The 25,128-nt window shown below is 41.7% G+C and overlaps 1 protein-coding gene across 6 annotated transcripts in view; it reads right to left on the bottom strand.

Annotated features, from left to right (window-relative positions):
• DAB1 (DAB1, reelin adaptor protein) overlaps positions 1–25,128 on the bottom strand; it is a 705,788-nt gene that overhangs the window by 398,627 nt on the left and 282,033 nt on the right. For 4 of the 6 annotated variants that reach the window (XM_027852810.1, XM_027852809.1, XM_027852807.1 and 1 more), the window contains exon 1: positions 15,946–16,260. The exons of the other annotated variants lie outside the window; for them this stretch is intronic. The gene's annotated coding sequence lies outside the window, so the exon portion shown is untranslated. Of the gene's footprint in view, positions 1–15,945; positions 16,261–25,128 lie in introns of those variants that run through there. 6 annotated transcript variants of the gene reach the window in all.

The following is a 25,128-nucleotide window of genomic DNA, read 5'->3' on the forward strand; positions in this document are numbered from 1 at the left end:
TCCCTCTGCCAACACAAGTGGGCACCATCTCTGAGATTTATAGTTTTAGAGAGTTGGCTAAGGACAGTAAGAGGTTAAGGGACTTGCCCAGGTTAATACATCCAACAGACTAGACTTGAATTCAGGTCTTCCAAGTATGACTCTCTAATGACCACATCACTCTGATTCTCAACTAACCTTTATAAAGTTCTGCAAGGTTAGCAAAGCATTTCACAGGGATTACTCTAAGACAAGTCTGTGAGGTAGGTGTCATCATTAACCCCATTTTACAGAGGAGGAAACTGAGGGAGGTTGGTTACTTGCTTTGCCCAGGGTCACCCATCTAGTTGATGTCAGACAGGCAGCATTTGAGCTCAGACTTGGCTAATTTCAGGTCCATTGGCTCTATCTACTGTGGCACCTAATTGTCTCATTCATTAATTCACTCTAGGAAAAGTCCTGGGCTATATATAATGAATGATTCAAAAATAAATAAGACATAATTACTACCTTCTAGGAACATAAAATCTAATACAGAATTATGTTGGAGGAGAGGGGGAGTGAAGCTTGTAACTTCTTCACAACTAGCAAAGGGCCCAGTAACCCATCGCTCCACAGGTCATCTCCTTTCCTGGTCACCTGAGTCCTGGATGCCCAAATGGACCAGCCTTAGTCATTAATTCATTCAAAAAAGCCCTGATTAAGCACTCATTATGTGAAAGGCCTTGGTGCTAGTGGATGTAAAGGTATATAAGACATCCTTGCCTTCCAGGGGATCATAGTCTAGTAGAGACAATAAGACAAAGATACAAACAATTACTAGTATTTATACAGATTAAAGTTGGCAAAGCATTTCACATTCTATCTCATTGGAGCTTTACAACAACCCTCTGCAGGTGGTGCTATTATTATATTCATTTTACAGATGAGGAAACTGAGGTTGAGAGGTGAAGTGATTTTCCGTGATCACACATCTGGGAAGTATCTGAGGCTATACTTGAACTCAAGACTTCTTGGCTCTAAGCCTGGTGTCCCATCTACCACATCATTCCCCTGAAGATCCCTAATGTGGGCAGGGCCACTCTGTCCCACAGAATGGGGCAGAGCTAAAAGTAGACGTGGACATTGGATGGGCCAGTTCTCTCGTGTTATGGAGGAAGATGAGGTCCAGTAAGGGACCAAGTTCATTTCCCTTATAACTGGTAGAATAAGTACTTGGATCTAGAAATTGCCACCAAGTATTCCAAGTATGGAAATACCACCTATCTTGGGAGACCTGCATTTGAATTCTGGTTCTGCCGTTCATGCACTTACCCTCTCTGACCCATAGCTTCATTATCTGTGACAGGGAGATAATTAGACTCACTCTACCTACGTCAAAAGGTTGCTCCGAGAAAAGCAAATTACAAACATTCATGTCCTAAGAAATGAGAAAGACTGTTCTTTTCATCACCCTACACCTCCTCTCAGAATTTAGAAGCCATTTGTTTCTTTGTTTATTCATTCATTCATTCATTTAAGAATTTAGTTATTGAAAAAGAAATATAAATTCCATCAGGAACACAAGGGAAAGAAAGGTCATTTTTAGGTGGAGTCAGGAGGGATGTCAAGGAAAATGTCTTATGGGTCATGTCATTGAAATTGAGTCCCGAAATTACTGCAAGAGTCTAAGAATGAGTAAAAAATATAATTAAAGTCATTTTTGACCCTCATTCTGAGAACCCAGAATCACTGAAGTTCAGTGTTTGGAAAGGACCTCCGAAATCTAATCACCTAGCCATCCACCAAGATACCAGGGCCTTGTCGTTACTAGGCTTTTGCCATCTAGCCTGCCTTCCCACCTCTTATTCTTGCTTAACAATCAAATCAGTATTCACATTAATTATGGAACAGTGCGACACCTGATGCCCTAGCAACCAGCAAATCAACAAGTATTTATTAAACATCTACTCTGTTCCAGGTATTCTGCTAGGAGATAAAGACAAAAATGAAATAGTTCTTGCCCGCAAGGAGCCTTCATTCTGTCAGGGATATTACATGTACTCCTATCAATCAGTTGTTCAATCTGTCAAGTAACCCACAAACTCTTATCAAACACAAGGCTACCATATTCTGACTCCAGAATGCTTTCCCTCTTCAACTCTGCTTCCTGCAAGTCCCAGCGATATTACCATCTTGGGTAAAGCTTCTCCTACTTCCCCTTAATTCTAAGTGCCTTTCCTCTATTGATTATCTTTAATTTATGTGGGGTGTCTTTTGTTTCTACACAATTATCTGCATGTTGTCTCCCGCATTTGTCCCGCTTGAGAGCAGGGGCTGTCTTGCCTCTCCTTAAATCCCTGGCATTTAGAAGTTGTCTTGTCCATAGTGGATTCCCCAAGCCCTCCCCCTCAAAAAAATCCCCCCCCCACAATAGAAACATTCTTTTATAACATTTATTGAAGCTAGTACAGCAAATCAACATACTGGTGCTTATTTGTCTTTCAGAAAAACAATTCTGGAGAAGTGGAGTCACTTGGCCAAAGGCATATATACATACATACATATATATATATATTATATATATATATTATATATATAGTTAGTTAGTTGTAGAGACAGGAGTACAGTATAGAAACTCTATTGATATACTGGGAGGGAGGGAGAGGGGAGGGGAGAAGAAGGAGGAGGAGAGAGGAAGGAAAGAAGGAAGGAAGGAAGGAAGGGAGGGAGGGAGGGAGAGAGAGAGAGAAAGAAAGAAAGAAAAGAAAGAAGAAAAAGAGAGAAAAGGGAAGGAGAGAAGAAGGGATGGAAGGAAGAAAAGAGAGGAGAGAAGGAAGAGGGAAAGAAAGAAAATGTGTTTTTCTGCTCCCAAAGGGATTAATCTGCCTGACAGGTTAATAACTTGTAAAAAAAATTCAATACGAAGCTGTTTTTAATTTTTTTTCCTAGCTAAGCAGAAAACATCAGAAACATCTTTACATTATTATCTTTCACAACACAATTGAGACCTGTCCAATTAGCTTCTTCCAATTCATACCTTCTAAGAAAAGAGATGAAATGGGCAATTGTCATTCAGAATCCATACAGAGGGGCTGCAAACAACACCCGTGGTTCCTCCTACCTCTAGTTATATAATGCAATGAGTTTATGGAGCTCCTTCTCAGGACTGAACACTGTGCTCGGCACTGGGGACAGGGGACAGATGCAAAGGTGAAAATGAAATAATTCTTGACCTCAAGGAGCTTACATTCTACAGGGGGTGGGAGGAGGAAAAAACAATTTGTGAATTGGGCATAGTGGCTGCCCTTGCGGGGAATCCCCTGTTCCCAGGGAGGCTGAGGCTGGGGAATTACTTGAGTTAGGGAGTTCTAAGCTGCACTGTTGTTGTTCTGTTGTGTTGTTTCAGTCATGTCTGACTCCCCATGACCCCACTTGGGGTTTTCTTGGTAAAGGTAGTGGAGGGGTTTGCTATTTCCTTCTCCAGTTTATTTTACAGATGAGGAGACTGAGGCAAAGAGGATTAAGTGACTTGCTCAGGGTCACACAGCTAGTAAATATCTAAGGACAGATTTGAATTCAGGTCTTCCAGACTCCAGGTCTGGTACTCTACCCACTATGCCACCTACTCTGCACTGACTATGACTAATGCTCATCCATGTCTGCACTGAGTTAGCACCAATAGGCCAAGCCCCTAGGCGGAACATGGGGTAGCCACAAGGCTGCCTTAAAAAGAATGACCTAGCCTGGCTTGGAACCAGACCAGGTTAAAACTTTCATGTTGATTAGTAAGAGAATCTGTCCCATGAGAGGCCACCACACTTCTAATCTCAATAAGACGGGGAGAGTCAGTCACCAAAACAAAATACATTATCCTGACAATTATCTGAGGAGGGAAAGCCCCTCCCAAACTAGGAGGGGGGAGGTGCTGACTCTGTTTCTGAGCCATACAGAGCTGTGTGACCCTAGACAAGTAACTTAACTTGGAAATAATTGTTCATCACGACAACCGGGAAAAGTGGGTGTGATTATTAGGCTCATTTCATATTTGAAGAAATGAAGGTCAAAATAGGTAAGCAATTAAGTCAGTATCTCATCTATTAAGTGTGAGACAGGAATTTAACTCCAGGCTTCCGGACTCCAAGTCCCATGCTCTAGCCAGAGCACAATTTGTCTGTCAGGAAGAAAAAAGGTTTCCTGTGGGTCGCTGCCTGCTTGTAGGAAGTCACAGATCCTCTACTCAAGGGGCGGTTTTCTGGGCAGAGAATACAGACTGTGCAGTGCTGGGACAGGGTGGGGGTGGGGTGGGGGAAGAGACAGTTTGGAGTGGGGGAGGGGGCCTGGGAGATGAAATGCCAAGAATAAAAGTCAGTGACTTCTTAATCAGAAATATATAATACCCTTAGGCATTGCCACCTAAACTATATTGCTCTTAAAATATTTATGATGTTCTAAAGTCTCAGATTAAAACTTACCTCTTGCGTGCCAAGCTGTGAGAATACCCTTCAGAATGATGCTCTGGCCCATTTAATTTTGCAAGAATGCTATTTCTGCAATGGCCAATTCACCTGGAGTGGTAGATAGAGTGCTAAGCCTGGAGGTGGGAAGACCTAAGTTCAAATCTGGCCTCAGACACTTACAAGCTGTGTGACCCTGGGCAAGTCTCTTGACCTTTATTTGCCTCAATTCCTTTATCTGTAAATTGGGGATAATAATAGCACCTCTCTCCCAGGGATGCTGTGAGGATCAAAAGAGATAATATCTGTAAAGTGCTTAGCACAATGCCTTTTGCATAGTAAGCACTATACAAATGCTAGTTACTATTATTATTATTGTTGTTGTTGTTGTTATTATTACTGTTATCTGACTCCAAGTCCAGCAGTCTAGGCTACCCTATCTCTCCTAGGATTCCAGCCAGGGATAGCACGGTATAGTGAATAAGGTGTGGGACTCAGAGATATCCAGATGATGTGGTTATGAATCCCACCTCCCAAAGGTATAAGCTGTGTGTGACCCAAACCAAATCACTGAACTTCTCTGGGCCTCAGTTTCTTCATCTATAAACAGGAACAATAGCACCAGTCACACCCTCCTCAGAGGGTTGTGTGTGTGTGCTCGTGTGTGTGTGTATGCTCATGTCATACATGTGCACACATATGTATATGGGTGGGCTCTCATATATGTAACTGAATTTCTGATTTCAATGGTTTAGAGACTTATTGGCGTAGAAACTTCCTTTACCAATGATGATAAACAAATGTTTAGCCGCTTATAGTCCAAAAAAGTTGCCTGGGACTCAGTGAGGTTAAGTTACTTGCCCAGGGCCACATAGCTCAGTAGGGGTCAGCAGCAGAATCTGAATCCAGGTCTTCCTGACTCCAGATCTAACGCTTAGGCTCTCTCACAGGCCTCTTATGAAGCTCAAATAAGATAGTTTATAGGAAATGATTTATAAATCTTAAAGGACCCTAATGCCCACATGGTTATTCAGGACTTGTCTTATTAGCTAACAGTACAATTTAGTTCAATTCACTTCATATATATGTTAAGCACCTGCTGTATACAAAGCCCTTTGATCAGAACAAAGAAAGATGAAAATTTCCAGAAATCCATAGCTCCTGCCCTCAGGGAGCTCAGAGGCTAAGGAAGGGAATTCAAAGAATGAGAATGATTTAGATAAAAACCACATCACACACAAGATGCACATACTAAGAGAATACAAGGAACACAGACAAAGTGACCTCTCCAGGCTTGTCTCCTACAAAATAAAAGCCCAAGTTCCTCTTATGAGTGGGCTTTAAAAGATGGGTAGGAATTCAACTATTGGGATGCAGGGGCCTCCAGGCTCGGAGAACAGTGGGAGAAAATGCAGTAAAGCTTGAAACCTAAGCAGGGTCTGGCTGGCAGTCCAACAGAGGGAGTGGCTTTCAAACCAGCCGGAAGGGAAGGGAAATACCAAATTGTGGAAAACATTGATGGTTGATGAAGGACTTTGCATGTTATTCAGTGAACAAGAGGGAACCCCTGAGGAGCTCCAAGGGTGGAAGTTGTATGTGAGGCAGATCAGCCTGCCTCTGTTTGCTCATTCTACTGACCTAGAGGCTGGGGACTGTTAACTTGGGTCCTACTGGCATTAATTCTTTGGAGTAACGGCTGACTGACTGTGTCCGTATTGCTTCCAGCACGGAGCATAGCGCCTGGCACATAGTAGGTTCTTAATTGAATGCTTAGGCACTGATTTATGATTCACATGTACAGAAGCGGTCCCTATGAAACAACTTCCCCTGTGACGATATTTCACCTGTCATATTTCTAGGTTACCAATCAACAGTATTAGGCATATGACTTCTGAATGCCGATCTAGAATGCCATAGAAATCACAGAATATTTTAATGGGAAGAGAACTTAGAGAATATTAAATCCAGAAAGGCCCTTAGAGACCACCCCCTCCTCTTATAGCTATGGAAACTGAGACTCAAAAGGGAAAAGGGTAGTCCAAGATCATACAGGTTATTACAGTTCATATTTATATAGAACTTTAAGGTCCGCAAAGTGTTTTATAGATATTATCTCATTTGATCCTCACAACACCACTTGGGGTAGATGCTATTATTATCTCCATTTTACAGATGAGGAAGCTGAATCTGAGAGATGCTAAGTGACTTAGCCAGGCTCACACAGCTGAAGCCAGACCTGAACTCAGATCTTCCTGAGTCCGGATCCAGCATTCTATCTAATGTACCACCTAGGCAACTTTCTGAATATCTCTAAATATCTAGTAAATATCTAGATTTGGATTTGAATTCAGGTTTTTCTGGCTCCAAGTCCAAAGATCTATCCATTGTACCACCTAGTTGCCAGATGGTCAGGTGGAAGAGGAGGGTCTAAGTCTATGGTCCCAGCATTATTTCCCCCACAGATTGCTTCCTGAGATTTCTGTACGGTGTCCAGGGTGGGGTGGGCTGGAGATGGGCTGAATGAACTTGGGGGGCTGCCATAAACTCTAGAGTCCTGTGCTGTTATGAAAATCATAGTAGAGGAATCTGATATCTTGGGAAAAGCCTCGGACTTGGATTTGGAAAGACCTGATCAGGTAGAAATCTTGTCTGTGATGCTTGGTAGCTCTGTCACCTCGGGCAAGCCACTTAACCCTCTGCCAGCCTCACTGTCCCCATCTGTAAAGTGGGGACAATAATAGCACCTACCTCACAGGGTTGTTGGGAGACAACAGTTGGATCACAGATTACCTGTGTAAAGTGCTTTGCAAACATCGAAGCTGCTCCAGATTTTGAGCTGGGGCAGTCGAACCTCTCTCACTCAATAGCTGCGTGACTGTGGGAGAAGAACTTACTCTTTTCTTCATCTGAGTTTCCGTATATACTCCCTACTTCACAGGGGCACTGTGCACCTTCACCTGCACACTCACATACACACACACAGGCATTCTTTACTCATATATGATGTAGTGGTCATTACTATGTACAGGAATAGCGGGACAAGAAAGAGGAAGAGAATAAGCATTTATACAGCACCTACTACGTATCAGCATTGTTGTTGCAGTTCGTATCTCATTTGATCCTCACTACAACCCCAGGAAGTGAGAACTATTACTATCCCCATTTTACAGATGAGGAAACTGAGGCAGGCAGAGATTTAAGTGACTTGCCCAGGGTCACACAGCTGAAGCCAGATCTGAACTCAGGTCTTCCTGACTCTGGATCCAGCACTATCTACTGTAGCACCTAGGCAACTTTTTGAACATAGATTTGGGAGGGGGACACCGTGAGTGGTTTCTGTTCCCAGTACAGTGAGGGCAGCAAGCCAGGACTTCAATCTCAAGGTGTCAGCTCCCAGGTAAATTATGAAACTAATACTCAAGAACGAATAATAACAAAGCGGAAGTGGGTGGAAAGGCCGTAAATCGTTCGTTCCTTAGAGAACACCAGTCCAAACTCCACATATTGATCTTCTCAGATTTCGGGGTCTTCCTGATTGGCAGGTGGACTGAGCTCAGTGGCTTGAACAGAAGAGAAAAATGAGTCAAGAGATTCACTGGTCAATTCTTTCTTTAAAACCCCGCTGGTATCCAATCCAATCTAATGTGTATTTACTGTCTTCTAGGTGCTGGGCAGTAAGTGAGGTTCTGAGGATAAGAAGATTTTAAAAATCCCTACCCTCAAGGACATTACATCCTGCAATAATTAATACTTCTATACAACTGGAAAATCTACCAATAGCCATACACGTACATGAATAAACTTTTTTTTTTCAATCTGGATTAAATGACCTCTGAGGTACCTCTCAGTTCTAAATCTATAATCCTATGCCCCTGGATTACTTTGCTTCCCTTTGCCTCAGTTTTCTCATCAATGAAATAAGGAAAATGGACTGATGGCCTCTTGGAGGCTCAAGGTTCTAGATCTATGATCCTATAATCCTAAGACATATAACCTCTCTGGGCCTCAGTTTCCTTATCTGTAAAATGAGAGGGCAGGACCAAATGGCCCGGGCAGTCCCCTCCCAATAACTCCAAGTCTAGGATCCTTTGCACTACGTTTGCTGTCTCGGTTTCTCTTCTATATGAAGTCCCCTAAGCTCTCTCTCTAATCTTCTCAGTTACACTATTTGCCTCAGTTTCCTTTTCTATATACTGGGGGATAATACTAGCACCTACCTCCCAGCATTCTTGTAAAGATCAAGTGAGATCATATCTGTAAAGTGCTTAGCATAGTACCTGGCAATACTACATGCTACAAAATGTAAGCTATTGTTGTTGTAGTTGTTGTTGCTATTATTATAAATTCCTTATCTCAGCAGTGATTTTCTATCATGTACAGGATCTATTTAATGCTTCAAGATTTCCCCCTTGAAATCTCTTCTTCTCTTTGTCCCTTTGGTTCCGTCTCTTCACCTTCTGTCACCTTCCCTCGCCGTCCTTCTGAGACCTGGATTCCATCTGTTTCCCATCGGTGAATCTCACTCTCTCTACTGGCTTCAGTGAGTGATCCCATTCTCCTCCTTCTCCCACTCTGTAGACTGCTGATAAAGTGGCCCTTCTGAAGGCTCTTCTGTTCAGGGCCCTGCCTTCTGCTTTTGCTAGCTTCTCCCCACTGTTTGCTTACAGTACTGATTCATCCCCAGCTCCTTTCTCCTTTTCCCCCAAGCCCATTGACCTGAAATCTATCTTCTTGTTTTCCACCCTTCAGTTCCCTAGCCTCCCCACTCCTTTATTTTGCCGCTGCTTTCTCCTACAACCCCAGGGGACACCTCTGCATTCATCAGGGCAGATGTTCCACGCTCTGTTGTTTCTCTCTTTTTATTTTCGACCTTTGAAGTGGGCTCAGCTGTGACTCCCATTCATGGTGACACGCTCCCGGACAGTCGGCATCTACTGCCCTTTTTTACCACAGAGGTTACAGACTATTCTCCTTGCAGGGAGCATCGACGTGGCCTCATTCTCCACACCAAAAAACACTTTTCCTGACTGCACATTTTGCTCCAATAATTTCTTAGCCTCATCTGTAGAAAGTCTGAATGCCCACCCCTGAATCAATCGTCCATAACCCTCCTCTGCCTTTATATGAGGAACAGCTGGTTGGTAGGTAGTCCCCTTCTCCCCTTGTTATGGGTCTATGTTTCATTCCAGCACATTCCAGCATTGGCTACTTGCATCACCTCCAAGGACAGAAGAGATGAAAGGGCCACTTAGCAATCACCTAAGCCAATCTTCTTTTATACAATAAACAGAGGCCCAGAAATTTACTGAGATCACATAGCTAGTTTATGTTACATCTAGGACTCAAACCCACTAACTACTTGTATAACCTCTGGGCAAATGACTTCTCTCTACCGTGGGTCTCAGTTTCCTTATCTGTAAAATGAGCGGACTGGAGGTCCCTCTGAATTCTCCATCTATGATGACATCATGCTAGGTCACACAACTCTCTGGACCTCTGTGGTTCCTTCTGGTTCTAGACCTATGAGCCTGTAATGCTGAGTCAGTACATACACCTTGGCCTCAGTTTCCCTCATTGGTGAAACGAGGAGGTTGCTCTAGATGGCCTTTGAGGTCCATTCCAGTTCTGGATCAATGGTGGTAAGTCATTAATGAGATAAGCCCATGACCTGTGCTATTTTGCTAATATATCAAAAAGCACATGGGTTTTCTTTTCAATTTTTTTTCTCACTTGCTATGGGAACTTAAGCGAATACCTTTCCCACTCTGGGTAACAGCTTCCTCATTTGCAAAATGAGGAGGTCACAGCAGATAATCTCTAAGGTCCAGGTGACGGCATTTCAGAGACAAGCCCAGGTAAGCCATGTTCATCAACAGTCTAAATATTCTCCAATCCTATTAATAATTTCCCTGGAAGTTCCATTTTAGTCTAGTCTCTATTTTGTTGCATCTTTCTAATATCCAGATTTGCATCACTTCATTTAAAACGACAGCATTAATCTTTCATGCAAATGATGTATTCATTATGCAAAGCCAGTCTGAAGGCAAATGACAACATGCAGATACATCATTAATTGTGATGCATTTAAAGCTATTTAAAAGTATAAAAGTAAAATACAGTGTTAATACCAAGACTTACTTGGGTGGCAATATATCTGACACATTATCCCAAGCTTCCATAGTCTACTCTCTTCCACATCGATTCGATTTAACAAATATTTATTGGGTAACTAATACATAAGAACCACTTCACCATGTGATTGAGGGGTTTAAAAATAGGAGGTATACGCTTTGCCTTCCTACTAACCTACTAATTTTTTGAGTGGATCAAGAAGACATTAAAATATCGAATGTCCCAAAAGCTACTAAAGTTTAAAACTACGCTAAGATTTTTGGGACATGCTGTATATTGTTTTTTGAATAGCTTCTTTTAAAATTTTCTTTTAATTAAAGAGTATTTATTTTCTATCTTCATCACTCCCTCTCCGCCAATGAGGGAAAAAAGAAAAAGAAAAACCTGGTAGGCCCCTTAAACGTCAATATTTACTGATGTTCAGATTTTTGGTGAGAGGAATCCTGGTGGCCAATTTAGAGAAGTAAGTGCCAGTCATGACAAGTTCACAACATTTATTAATGCCTGCTATGCCCTGGGTACTGCGCTAAACTCTGGAGATACAGAGCAACATACAAGCAATCTCTGCTCCCCCATTTCACAACAGGAAAATAACCATAAACAAACAAGAAAAGAGACCAGATAAATTGGAGCTAATCAACAGACAGAAGGCATTAGCATTAAGGAGGATTGGGAAAGCTTTTTGGTAGAAGACAGTATTTGAGCTGATACTTAAAGGAAGTCTGGGTAACTAGGAGGAAGAAGCAAGAATTGTGAAGCTCAACATGGCTCCCGTGATTCCTTTTTCTCTACGTGTTTTCCTCACCACGTTGGCATGGGCCAGGTACCTCAAGCCCCATGATCCCCAGAACTGACCATGGATGATTGCCATAGATGGTTGGGTGAGCCCAAGACCTCTAGGAACAGTAATGCTTCCAAGGCCACAAGTCCTGCCTCCAGTCCAGCTGGAAACCCTATCCCCATAAGCCAGGAAGGAAACGCTTGTGGATATACAACCTGACAACTGCCACTAGAGGCACTTCAGCCTCTCCCTGCTCGCAGACCAGAAATGATGCTTCTCCCCATCAAAGTCCCTGACACTGTCAAGTTGCTCACTATTAGAAACATATAGTTTCGTCAATGGGAATGACATAAAAGAAGAGTCATGACCATCTGCTTGGCTACGCCCTAAGGATCATGGGAGCTTTCTATCTGACTTGCAGTTTTGTGTCCTTTTCCTGACACATGAGCTCCTTGAGAACGGAGACTGTCTTCCTTTTTTCATTTGTTTACTGGTGCTCATCTTCTTCATCATCACCATCACCAGCGATGTGAAGCATTTAAGTGCCTGCTATGTGTAATATGGCCAAGGTTCAGGCAACAAGGTGCTTTTGCTCATAGTAAGCTCCCGCTTATACATTCCTCCATCCACAGACTTTCTCGTTCTATGACTCTCTTTGAGGGCTCCCAAGGCACATCTACACACACTTGTCATATGTGTTAAGAGTATATATTGAATTCTAGTTTATGCCAAATCAGGGAAGAACTGTTGGAGAATTTCTAAAATATTGTCCTAAATGTACAACTTAAGTTGAGAATTCTGATCTATTTCTCTGACATAAGCTGTGAGTCTTATTTAAAGATGTTTACTGCTTTTAATACAAAAAAGTCTGAATTTGCACAAATCGTGTATTTAACAGCCTGGGCCAGCAATAACAAAGGACTTCACAGAGAGAATATGGGAGGAAAAAGCATGAAGGAGTGGTGGCAAATAGCCCAGGCTGGGCGCCAGGACACCTGGGTTTCAGTCCCACCTACTACTACATTTTTGGGCAGGGCCCTTTCTCTCTCAAGGCCCCAATTTCTTCATCTGTAAAATGAAAGGTTTTGGCTGAGTGATTTTTAATGTCTCTTCCAGCTCTGACACTGTAAGTCTTAAGGTCAGTTCTAGCCTGACAATCTACAACCTAAATCACTAATATTCCATGTTCTAAGGCCCATCTCAGCTCTGATATTTCCTATTCCAAGGTCCCTCCCAGCTCTGACATTCCTTGTTCTAAGGCCCCAGTATTCTATAGCCTAAGTTTCCCTTCAGCTCTCCATCAATTACAAAAACTACAGAATTACAGGACCCAAAAGTAGGAGGCAACATCAGCAGTTGTCTATTCCTATCCATACCCGAAAAAGAATCCTGTCTGGATCATCCATACAAGTGGCCATTTAGCCTTTGCCTAAAGAAAAAGAAGAGTCCACTTCCTGTCCCAAAGTGGGATGGTGGCCTTAAGAAGAGGCAGGATGAGCTGATGTCAGAGATATCCTATTGGTGTTTCCTTTTTGTTGTGCTTGGACCCAAGTTACCCCCCCTCAGCTCTATGATGCTGCGGCTTCCTGCTGGCAGTCCCCACCACCTATGCTAAGCTCTTATTGCTAGGAAGTTATTTTTTACAGCTCCCTCCCTCTCTGTAGCCTCTGAGTGCTGCTCCTTGTTCAGCCCTCAGGGGCTAAGTGAACAAGGCTATCCCTCTTCTGCCTGACAACCTGGGGAATACTTACACCCGTCACTTACGTCTTTTCTTCTCTAGGCTAAATATCTTAAAGATTTTCAGTTTCTTAAACCAATTTTATACATAATTATTTTATTTATATGGACACTGTGCAAACTGTCTCCTCCTATAGAATGTAAGTTCCTTGAGGGCATGGGCTGTCTCACTTTTGAATTTGTATTCCTGGTGGATAGCACAGTGCCTGGCATTAAAATGACCCTTAGTAAATTTGTGTTGATTAATCATGATTTCAAGGCCCTTCAGCATGGTGGCTATCCTCCCCTGGACAACCTCCAACTGATCACCATCTCACCCAAGATGTGGCATCTACGTCTGAACTGAATGTTGCCTTCCAGATGTGCCATGACCAGTCAAACAATAGCATTACCATCTCCTTATCCTAGCTACTGTAGCTTTATTACTGCAGCTTCTGATTACATTCACTCTCTGGCCTCTAATATCACACTATTGACTCTCATTGAATCCGTGATCTTCTAAAGCCCTCAGATCATCTTTTCCAGACAAACTGATGTGTAGTTATGCCTTCCCCAACTAATACTTGAGAAATATATTTTTAAAACCCAAGACCTGGATTCAAATCTCACCTCAGATACTTATTAGCTGAGGAATCCAGAAATATTCCACTTCCACATATATCAAATTTGAAATTCCTTTATCAGATAATAATCTTTTTATCATTTCATCTTTCCCTAAACCTTATGACCCCAACCTTTTTCTTCATCTCTACCCATGCTTCCAATCCCTTCATCCCTTAATACTTTTCCAGATCATCACCCCAGTACTGGCAATACTCTCCTCCCTAGCCAGTCTCCAACCCACGATGAATTAGCTCAACTCTACACCGTCTTTGACTCTTGAGTGTCTTCGTCCTCTTATCCTATCTCCATTAAAACCTTGCCAAATTTCAATCCTCAATTCCTCCTACCATCTACCCCCTTCACTCCTCTGTTTGTGCTACTGAAGAGGGCCGGAGGAAGTCAAGAAACTGTGCTAATTGGATCCAAGACAAATTTAAGTTTGTTTAGTCTCAGCTGGGCCCTCATTGCAGTAAGGCAATCCTTCACGAATCAATTTTCAATTACATTCACCTCATCAGCTGTTCTAAACTCTCTTATCATTAACCTCACATTACCTCCTATCCTCTCCCTCTCAGCTGAGGTTCTTGTCTCATTTGCCACCAAAATTAGGGAAGCCATTTGCCAAGAGTTTCCTCTTGTTCCCTTCTCCTCACCTCACAATCTGCTGACACCATCCTTCTGTATTTCCTTCTCTTTTCTAGTCTCTGATAAATACATGGTTCTCCTCAGCAAAGCCAACTAGCCTAGAGTGACTTTGGATTCCATCTCCTCGTGTTGTCTTTAGCAGAATGCCCTCACTATCACCTCTGCCTTTCTAATCATCCATCTCTCCTTATCTACTGCCTCCTTCCCTTGCCAACAAACACGCCTGCGTCCCTTCCCCCTTCTCAAAAAAAAATCCCCACTTGATCCAATTATCCCTGCACTAACAAGTTATCATCTCATATTTTTCTTTTCTTCTCAGATAAATTCCCTGAAAAAAAATGGCCCATACTCACCACCTCCTTTCCCCGTCCTCTGACATCTAAACTCTTTGTAATTTGTCAGCGTCATCATGTTTCTGAAAGAGTGCTCTCCAAAGTCAGCCATGACATCTGCATTGCTACATCTACTTGTCTTTCCTCCATCTTCATCCCTCCTTGACACTGTTGGTCACTTGGATATTCTCTCCTTTCTGGGTTTTTCTAATACTGTTCTTTCTTAATTGTCCCCCTTCACCTTTCTGACTGTTCTTTGTGTGATATTCATCCATGTCATCCCCATTAATTACAGATGTCACCCAAGGATCTATCCTAGTTTATCTGCTCTTTTTTCCCCTTTGAACTACCTCCCTTGGTGATCTCATCACCTCCCATGGGTTCAATGACAATCTCCATGCATATTAGTTCCCGGATCTATATATCCACCCCAAGTCTTCTGAGAGACCTGCATCATCTGTTAAGCATTTTGAACTGAATTTCTCATAGTCATATCAAACTCAACATGTTCAAAGCAGAACTCATTATTTTTTCTCCAAAACCGTCTGCTCTTCTGTCAGTCAATAGACATTCATGAAGTACCTACTATGTGCCAGGCATTGTACTAAGTTAGAGTGTAAGCACCTTGAATGCAGGCACTACATCAGTATTTCTATTTATATTCCCAGCACTTAGCTTAGCACAACTTTTGGGCACCCAGTAAGTGTTTAATGAATGCCTTTTCATTCATTCACTTATTCATTCATGGTTATTGTTATACATCTACTAAGAGTCAGAAACAGGATTTAGGACTCTACATACTATGTCAACTGTTTTTAAGGGAAGTAGGAAACAAGCATTTATCAAGTGCCTACTGTATGCTACACTATACTACACTAAGTGCTTTACAAATATTATTTCATGTAATCCTCGTAACAACCCTGGGATCTCCATCATTAGCCTTTAGGGGGTCTGGGAACCTCAGTGAGAAAAACTGTTACATCTTTATTTCAATGTAATTGGTTTCCTTTGTTATCTTATTTATTGAAATTATTTATTTGTTTATTGCATTTATTAAATTAAATTAATTAATTTATTAAAATATTTTGTTGATGATTTCTAAAAATTCTTGCCTTTAAAAGCATAATTCTGAGAATAAGTCTATTAGTTTCCCCAGATTGCTAAAGGGTATTGACCACTATACCATTCAAGGAAGGTTTTCTTACAGCTCTAATGTTTTATATCCTCCCCTCTCAATTTCTAGTATCCTATGTTCTATGAAAACACCACTGTCCAAGCTTCACCCCATTCAGTGACTTACCTCATTCCACTTTCTTCCACCACCTCAGAATTCATGTCGAATCTACTTTTTCCCCAGCCGGACACAAAGCCACTGCCTCCTTTCCTCAGAATGCCAGTGACCAAATTTGCAAGGCTGAGTTCCAGAATTGTGACCATTTCCTGATTGAAGTCCAGGGATCCTTTCTGGGTTTTGTTGGGCTCCCTGCAGGGTGCCCAATTATGTTCCAATTTCGGGCTGGCCTTTCACTGCTTTGAGTACTGACTTTGGGGCTGTCAGACCCTCATTCACGCAGATCTTGAAGTCCTACATCAAGGGCCATGCACTTGACTCCTGGCTGGGCTTTTGCTTATAAACAGCTTTCTTTCTTTCAATTTCAGATCCCTCTTTGGCTTGAAAGGACTCTTCTCAAAAGTCCCAGACTATAGGGCCAGGGGTGGGAAACCTTTTTCTAATGAGGGCCAATAACTAACTTACCAAAAGGATCACAGAAGACAAGCAATGTAATTTAGGGGTAGTTTTATTTTTAAAGATTTTTTGGGAGGGAGAGAGGGTATTGAGGAAAGGGGAGACAGAGGTAGGTATCTTTAGCTTACCAGGGCTTCACAGTTGAACAGAAAGAAACCTGAAGTAGAAAAGCTGGTATGATCTTGGGCAGCACCAAGAACATTCAAAAATGGCGAGGTAATTGTCATAGGATAGTAGGCCATCTAAGCTCCTCTTTTACCAAATAAAGAAATTGAGGCCCAGGGATGTTATGTGACTCACCCCTGATCACAGATAGTAAGTGTTTGAGGTGGGATGTGAACAGAGGTCCCCTGACTGCAGAGACAATATTCTTTCTATTCTGTCTTGGTCAACCCACATCTGCAAAACAGTCTGTTTAAGGCCCCACATTTCAGCAAGGAAATGGATAAACTGAAGCCGATCCAGAGGAAGGCACCCAGGACAGTGAAGAGCCTTGAGTTTATGTCATATAAAGATTTCTTGAAGTGGGTGGGGGTGTTTAGGGAAGAGAAGGCTGGGGGTGGGGCAGAGGAAACATGATAGCTATGTTCAAGTATTTGAAGGTCTGGTATGTAGATGATATGCAAATGAGCAATTAGATTTGGTCTCTCTGTCCCTAGACAACAGACTTAGGAGCAATGGTGAGGTGGGGTGTGGGTGGAGAGCTGAAAAGAGGCAGCTTTCTGCTGAATGTCACAATCAAGATCCTACAAATTGGAGCTGCCTTGGGTCTCCTCTTTGAACATGTAAGAGCAGAGAATGGATAACCCGTTTCTCAGGTATATTTCAGAGGGCTTGTTTTTCATGTAGGGTTGGGTAGGATAGCTATGAGGGACCCAACTAACTCTGAAAGAAAGTCTATGACCTCAGTCTTCTCTAAAATGAAGCTCACAGACTATAAAGAACTCCCATTTCCGTATACCTCTTAAGTATTTAAGAAGAATCTTCTTCACAATCATACCATTAGGCAGGTAGTGAGTTTTCCCCTCTGCCCACCCTATATCTACATACTCACAGGCCTCCAGGGTTCTGTTAAGACAATAGTCAGTTACATATTTCAAATATCTGTGATTCCATCAGTATGCTCATTCCCTCCACCAACAACCTCAGTTTTGGGAGAATGTTGTGGCCAAAAAATGTGTCACCCTGGAGCCAATTTGAATATGAGCCTTTTTGAATAAGGGCTGAGAAATTTTGTGATAGAAAAAAAAATAAAATTAAAACAACAACAACAACAACAAAACCTCATTAGATACTGAAAATTCACTACTCACTGACTAAAGAAAGGAAGAACAAAATGTGAATGCCATGAAATCTTACTGCATGGTGATTCTGCAGCTCCCAGTGCCTCCCCTCCAAAAGAAATCAAATTGAATTTACTTTGCATATGTTTTGAATGATCCTAGATGTGTACATCCCCACCATGTATCAACCCTAGGGCACAGACTATTTCATTTTTGTCTCTGTATGCCCGGGACCTAGGCACAGTGCCTGGTACAAGGTAGATGTTTAATAAACACCTACTGATTGAGGAATAGCATAGACGGGGGATACAGAGAAACTTAAGAAGATTTCTATGAACTGACAAAGAGCAAAGAAGTAGAAGCCAGCAAAAAAAACAACACAAGGGCCAACCTCTAAAGTATGAAGCAAGAAAATGCTAAAAGACATCAAGAGTCAAACTCATGCAATGATCAATCATGATTTCTTGAGAGTTACCAATGGAGCCTCATTCTCTGGGCAAAGAAAGATGGCCTAGGAATGTTAAGTGCTACATTTGCTGTCAGCCAGGGATAACATGATGCTTTGGGTCTGTTAAAGTTTTGTTTTTCTTTTGTTAGAAAAGAAAGTTCATGAGAATTGCCAGGAAATAAGACTGCTTTATTTTGATTTGTTTTTTAACAACACTGATTTTTTTTTAAATTATCAATAAGACTTTAATTATTTTTCTGGACTTTAACACCTTGCCTCAGCTGCAATCTCTGCCTGGAACCTTCCTCTACTCCTAGGACCTCCTTCACCTGGAACATTCAAACTGTCCTGCAGCCTCGTTCCCCTGGAGCATCCTTGCATGACAGCCCCCTTTTCCAATTGGTGAGCTCCTCCAGGGGCCTCCATTTTAAAGAGGAACCTCAGCCAGTCAACCTTCATTTCACTCTTGGTTCTTCTTCTGACTTCAGCTCCAAGCTCCCATCCTGGATATCTTCACACACACACACACACACACACACACACACACACACACACACACTTCCCACCTTCCTTTTTGTATTGACTTCCCCCATTAGAAATATAAGCTCCTTGAGGGCAGAGACCATCTTTGGTTTTGCTGGCATTTAGATCCTATTATGGTGCCTCATATATATATAAAGTGCTTAAAAATGCTGGTTGCTTGCCGTGCCTTGCCAAAGAAAGGAAGGAAGGAAGGAAAGAAGGAAGGAAGGAAGGAAGGAAGGAAGAAAGAAAAAAACAAAAATATGAGAAAAGTAGACTATTTACATGTATTATGATTTTATTAAGAACTCGTTGACTCACATGTAGTATCTATAAAAATGCATCCCAAGTCTGTAAAGGCTAATGTTGAATGAATGAATGAAACAAAGTATGGCTCTGCACTGCAATACAGAATATTCTGTTTTATCTTCTAACTCCAGGGAAAGCTAAGGAGCACATAGAGAGAAATTAGCACCTGGAGGAAGGCATCTTTATGGAAATATCCTATCAGTGACCTGACCAGTCTAGAATCTGGCAGGAAAGCGATCTTGGGCCTTCAGACCCCTACCCTGAATTCAGGGCTGTGATGTAGATATAGATATGCTCTGACATAGAACATTGGTGACCAGAATGTGGGAGACTGGGGGCATGGGGCAGCACCGGGGACAGTGCTGACATACTGAAGGGAAGCTCTATGTATTCTCTCTTCTGGTTTTGTTATTCTTCCCTGTTAGTGCCAGAACAAAGCTTTCTACAAAAGCTAGTGATGCAGAGCACTTTGGGTGTTCTAGGAACATGGAGTTGGACATGCTAACTCCCTTTCCTCCAACTTCTCTCCAATTTTCTTACAGTTTTCCTTTCTTATACCTCCTCCACCCCCCACACACATTTACTACCTAATATATACTGATTTAGTGACCTCCCAGCACTAATATTCTATGTTCTAAGGTCCATTCCAACTCTAACATTTGCTGTTTCTTTGATTCATTCTCTCTCTCTCTCTCTCTCTCTCTCTCTCTCTCTCTCTCTCTCTCTCTCTCTCTCTCTCTCTCTCTCTCTCTCTCTCTCTCCCCTTCTCCCAAGAAATGAAGACACAAGGACATTAGCTGCCTTGGCCAAGTTCACACAACAAACAGAAGCAGGGCCAAGACTGGAAATCCCAGCACTGTGTTTACTACATGCTGTCCAATTGCTTTCTCAAAGATCAGTTAATAGCTCTTCACTTTCTTCCATCCTAGGGAGGATGCTGACAAGACCTCAGGCTGTATCTGCTTTCTCCTCTCCCATTTCACCAACGGAGCTGCTCATTCATATTCAAGATGGGGGGAAAAATGTATCAGCCCTAGTCATAATACAACTAATGGACTCAATTAACTGCAAGGTTCCTAAGTCCCAGTGAAGACCTGGTAAGCCTAAGACATCGAGGCTGCACCTGAATTGAAAATGATAATTGCTCTAAATAAAAAGCTCGGGTGTATAATGGTGCTGCCTACTTTCTGAGCTCCTGTGGTACTAGCGGGATGAATGGCTGGCCATGCCTGGCAGTTGCTGAATTCAAATTGTGGAGAGTTTCCACTGGATTATGAGATAAGAAAGCCTTTTGGAATTATCATTCAAATTTCTTTCAGACTTGTAATAGCCCTGGCAGTGCTCGATGGCTCCCAAAGCCTCCTCCGCAGGAGAGCTCGCCTCCTGATATGAATTGCTGCAGGTTTGAAACACCATTACTAAGCGTCTGCAAGAAATTCAACAGCCCGTTACAATGGTAACATTTATTTTTAGGGTTAAATGTTTACTGATAAATGCCTGCCAGGGGCAGGTGGGGTCGGGGGGGGGACAGTGGGAAGGAAAACCAGTTACTAGCTACTTACGTTGGCAAACAAAAAGGCCATTTGGTTTCAAAAAGCATAGAATGTTGGCAAGAGAAAGGACATAAGAGTGCAGAATGTTAGAACACAGAACATACAATGTCAGATCTGGGAGAGACCTTGGAACAGGGGTGGGGAACCTATGGCCTTGAGGCTACATATGGCCACCTAGGTCCTGAAGTGTGGCCCTTTGACTGAATCCAAACTTCACGGAACAAATCTCCTTAATAAAAGGATTTGTTCTGCAAAACTTGGACTCAGTCAAAGGGCCACACTTGAGGACCTAGAGGGCCATATGTGACCTCAAGACCACAGGTTCCCCATCTCTGTCTTGGAACATTCAGTGTTAGAACATAGAACATAGACTGTTAGGCTTGGAAAGGACTTAAGAATGTAAGATGTTACAATATAGAATATATTCTGTGAAAACTAGGAGGGATCTTAGAATATAGAATTTTATAACTTAGAGGATAGGATGTGAAATGTTGGAAAGGTCTTTAGAATGTTGGAACACAGAACATACAATAGGAGAACTTGGAAGGGCTTTGGAATATGCAATGTTTGAACATAGAACATAGAACGCATGACTTATAAAGGAACTCAGAACATAGAACATTCAGTGCTGTGGCTAGAAAGGTCTTCAGGATTTAGAATGCTAGAACACAGAACACAGACTGTTACGTCTGAGTAGATTCTTGACACAAAGAATGTTAGAATGCAGACTGTTGGGCTATTAGATATTCTTAATCCATTCTAACCAGAATGTTAGAACCCTGAATCTCAGGACTGGTGGACCATCTTCTAGTGCCCTGCCCCCACCATGTTATATAGGAGGAAACTGAGGTTCTAAGATGAGAAGTGGCCAGTGCCCAAAGTTTCTCTTGGTAGAGTTGATGCTAGAACCCAGGTCACCTCAAATAGTTCTCTCTCCATCATGGCTTTAGATCCATTCATCCAATTATCTTCATGCTATCTCCATTCCATTTATCAAACAAGAGAGATCCAGGCCAGGGGCAAGGATGAGAATTGACATAAAAAAATATGAAAGTTTTGTTTGTTTGCTTGCTTGCTTTAAAAAGAAAAACACCCAGCAAAACCTTTGGTATCTGAGGATTTTTACAACTCCCAAAACGAGAAAAATCAAAATTCAGATGACATCATTTGCAACAAACTGTTTGTATTTAAAGGCATTATCTGTGCCCCAAGGCCAAAGCTTGCAAATTGGACTTTCAACTGCTTTACATTAGCATCTCCCCATAATTAATCTTAGGTTTGTCTGTGACATGTTCACTTTGCAAATTAAAACATTTTTTAAAACTGCCACAATAATAAAATGGCCCAGATCCAGACCAAATTATCTGGTCTATTCCAACACATATCGGTTATTTTATATGCCAACAGAGATTATGCAGGCAACTAAGGAGGCTCAGTGGATAGAGCTCTGGGCCTGGAATCATGAAGACCCGAGTTCAAATCTGGCCTTAGACACTCACTAGCTATGTGACTCTGGGCAAGCCACTTTACCCTGTTTGCCTCAGTTTCCCTATTTATATAAAACGAGATGAAGAAGGAAATGGCAAACCACCCTATTATCTTTGCCAAGAAAACCTCAAATGGGGTTATGAGGGGTTGGGCATGACTCAATAACAACAATAAAGAAATTATGATTCCTAACTTTTTGGTCCTTGGGGATGGAATTCTGACTTCAAATTTCATTTGACTTTGGAACTGCCAGGAAGCACTGACTAGAACAGTTCAGAACCTCTCCTTCGACCTCCCAGAATCCATTTGCTTACAAGAAATCTCCGGAAACAGCCATCGTGGCTGTCTTCATGTTCTTTTACACTTACAAACACCCTCCTAAAATTTCCAAACGTGAATAGGAAATTAAGATAACGAGATCATCTTTTAAGGGGAACGATGTAAAGAAAAAGATGTGGATTGCTACTGAAAACTTTCTGCTGTGTTGAAATTGGAGACAGATTGTTTTTGTTTGCTGTTTTGGCTTCATGAATGACAAACACTCACACAGAGAGAAGCATAATCCCTGGGGAAAAGCTTTTAAGTTCACTGGCTGCTGTGTCCTACTATGTGCCTACTCTCGTCTATATCCTTTAACAATAAAAGCCTAAAAATAAAAGAAATTCATCTGCTTGACTAGCTACATTCATAAAGTTAGCTTATTATTAGCAAATATTTAGTATTTACAAATCCCAGGATATCCGCAAGGATTTTTCAAAGATACATGAACCCTATTCAATCGGTTGCCCTCACTAAAAACTATTAGAAATATTTTAGTAAGAGCAAAGAGCTTTTAAGTACCCAAAATGTTTTTAATTAATATTTTGTGTCATCTTTCTTATTTTTTGTTCTCTTTCATATGTTTGATAATATATGCAATACATTAATAAAATTATGTATATAATTCCTAAATCTATATATGTATATCAGGTAGTGATGTTCAAAAACAATTTTACCAATATTCAGGCAGACAACAAGTATTTATTAAGTGATTATGATGTGGCAAACGCTGTGCTAATACAATAGAGGTGCATGATTTTTTTAAAAAGTGGGAGATTAATTTGTTTGAAAACTTTCCATGCTCCCAAAGACATTCCCCTGACTTTATCTCCCCTCACTCAGGGCAGTTTTATCCCTCAGCCCCCAAGGAGATAATGGATTCCCCCTTGCTGAAATTTTTACTCATTGGTTGGGTAACTATTTAGAAGGTGAGCTGTATAGACAATCTTATTTAGGTTTGGCCTGGACAATGTGACTTCTACAGTTCCCTACAAGTCAGATTGTATGATTCCCCTCTTGTTCTGCTATTCAAATTTCAAAGAATGAGGAAATGAAACAACTGGGAGAGAAACTATGAGGTAATGCAGGAGAGGCTGGGGTTTGATATCCTTGGCCAAGTCTCATAGTGGTCTTGAGCAAAACAAGGGAAGTTCTAGGCTTCATTCCTTCCACCCATAAAGAGACAAGCGCAGTGAGATTTTTCTCGTGGTTTTTCATGGTCCTAGAATACAGAGATAAAATCAAGGCATTGTTGTTTGAATCCCATGGAAAAATCCAAAAAGACTGAATATAAGACACAAAAGCACATGTGACAGGACTGAAGGATGGCACCAGTCACCACCATAAATTGGAAAACTACTCTTTGACTCCTAGACTCATCTCAGAAAGGCCCCCCAATGACGCTGGTGTTCTGAATTTCTGGAATAAAGTGATCAATCTAAATAATCAACATCACTAAGCCCCCGAAAAGATGTCATCTTCTATAAACTTCCTTGACGTGCTAGCGTTAAACCACAAGGGAAAGTAAGAACCCCCAAGTTTCTGAACAGCATTTATTCTGTGCTTGGCTACTCAGAATCCTTAGGGCAAAAAGTACAACAAGATGTGTTGGGAAGGGAGCAAGGACACTTATCTCTATATGATGGGTTACCTGAATCTTTGACATAAAGCAGATCTTTCAGTCTTGCTTTGGTCCAAAGCAATAACCCTATGATGATTGCAAGGGATCCCAGAACTTAATGGATATTTTGGGGGAGGAGGCTGAGGGTCCCCAATAATTCATGCTCCTTTTGCCCCTGTTACTATACCCTAATGGATTATAATTGACTCCCTGAATTCCATTGGAGTCTCTCTGGATCAGGATGAGGAACAGGGAAGGACTACAGCCAAGAGATCTCTATTCAGGGAAACACTAGAAGTTTTGAACCAATAATTTGGTAAAACCTCTCTGAAATCTACTAAAACACCTATCATAAAGACACAAGATAACCATAGTGAATAAAGTGCTGGTCATATAATCAGGAGACCTGTGTTCAAATGCAGGTGGCTATTGTTTCATTGATCCCTCCCTCAGATTCCTGATTTGTAAAGTAAGGATAAGAAATACATTTGCTACTTATGTTGTTGTAAGTTGTTGTAAGAATAGTACCTTATAACCTTAAATGGATAAGGACAATCAAGTCAATTCAACAAGCAATTATTAGGGATCGGATCTGTTATCTCACCTATGGAGAGAACTCCCAGGTGAGGAGACTCTCTTTATCTTCAATTCAGTACTTTCCCTGTGACTAATATTATATTATTCTTATAAAGTTGATTGGGGTACTGAAAGGAAGAGGGATTTTCCTAGGGCAGGGCTGAGGAACTTGTAGCCTTGAGGTCACGTGTGGCCTTCCAGGTCCTTGAGTGCAACCTTTTGACCGAGTCCAAATTTTACAGAACAAATCCTTTTATTAAGGTGATCTGTTCTGTGAAGTTTGGAGTCAGTCAAAGAGCTGCACTTAAGGACCTAGAGGGCCACGTGTGGCCTTGAGGCTGCAGATTCTCCACCCCTGTCCTAGGGTCACAAAGCTAGTATGAAAGCTTAAACTTGAATCTTCCTCACTCTAAGTCTAGTTTATCTGCTTCATCGTGTTGCTTCTCATAAGCCTTAAAGTACCGCAGAGATAGGAACTGTTATCACCAAGAAAATCTTGTCTTAAACACTGCATTGATCAACAGTACCTGGCATATCACAAACACTCAACAAATGCTTGCTGGCTCACTCTATCTATCCATCCATCCATCTATCCATCCATCCATCCATCCATCCATC

This window comes from Vombatus ursinus, unplaced genomic scaffold (genome assembly GCF_900497805.2).
Source record: "Vombatus ursinus unplaced genomic scaffold, bare-nosed wombat genome assembly UNPS02009824.1, whole genome shotgun sequence".
NCBI classification, from domain to species: Eukaryota; Metazoa; Chordata; class Mammalia; order Diprotodontia; family Vombatidae; genus Vombatus; species Vombatus ursinus.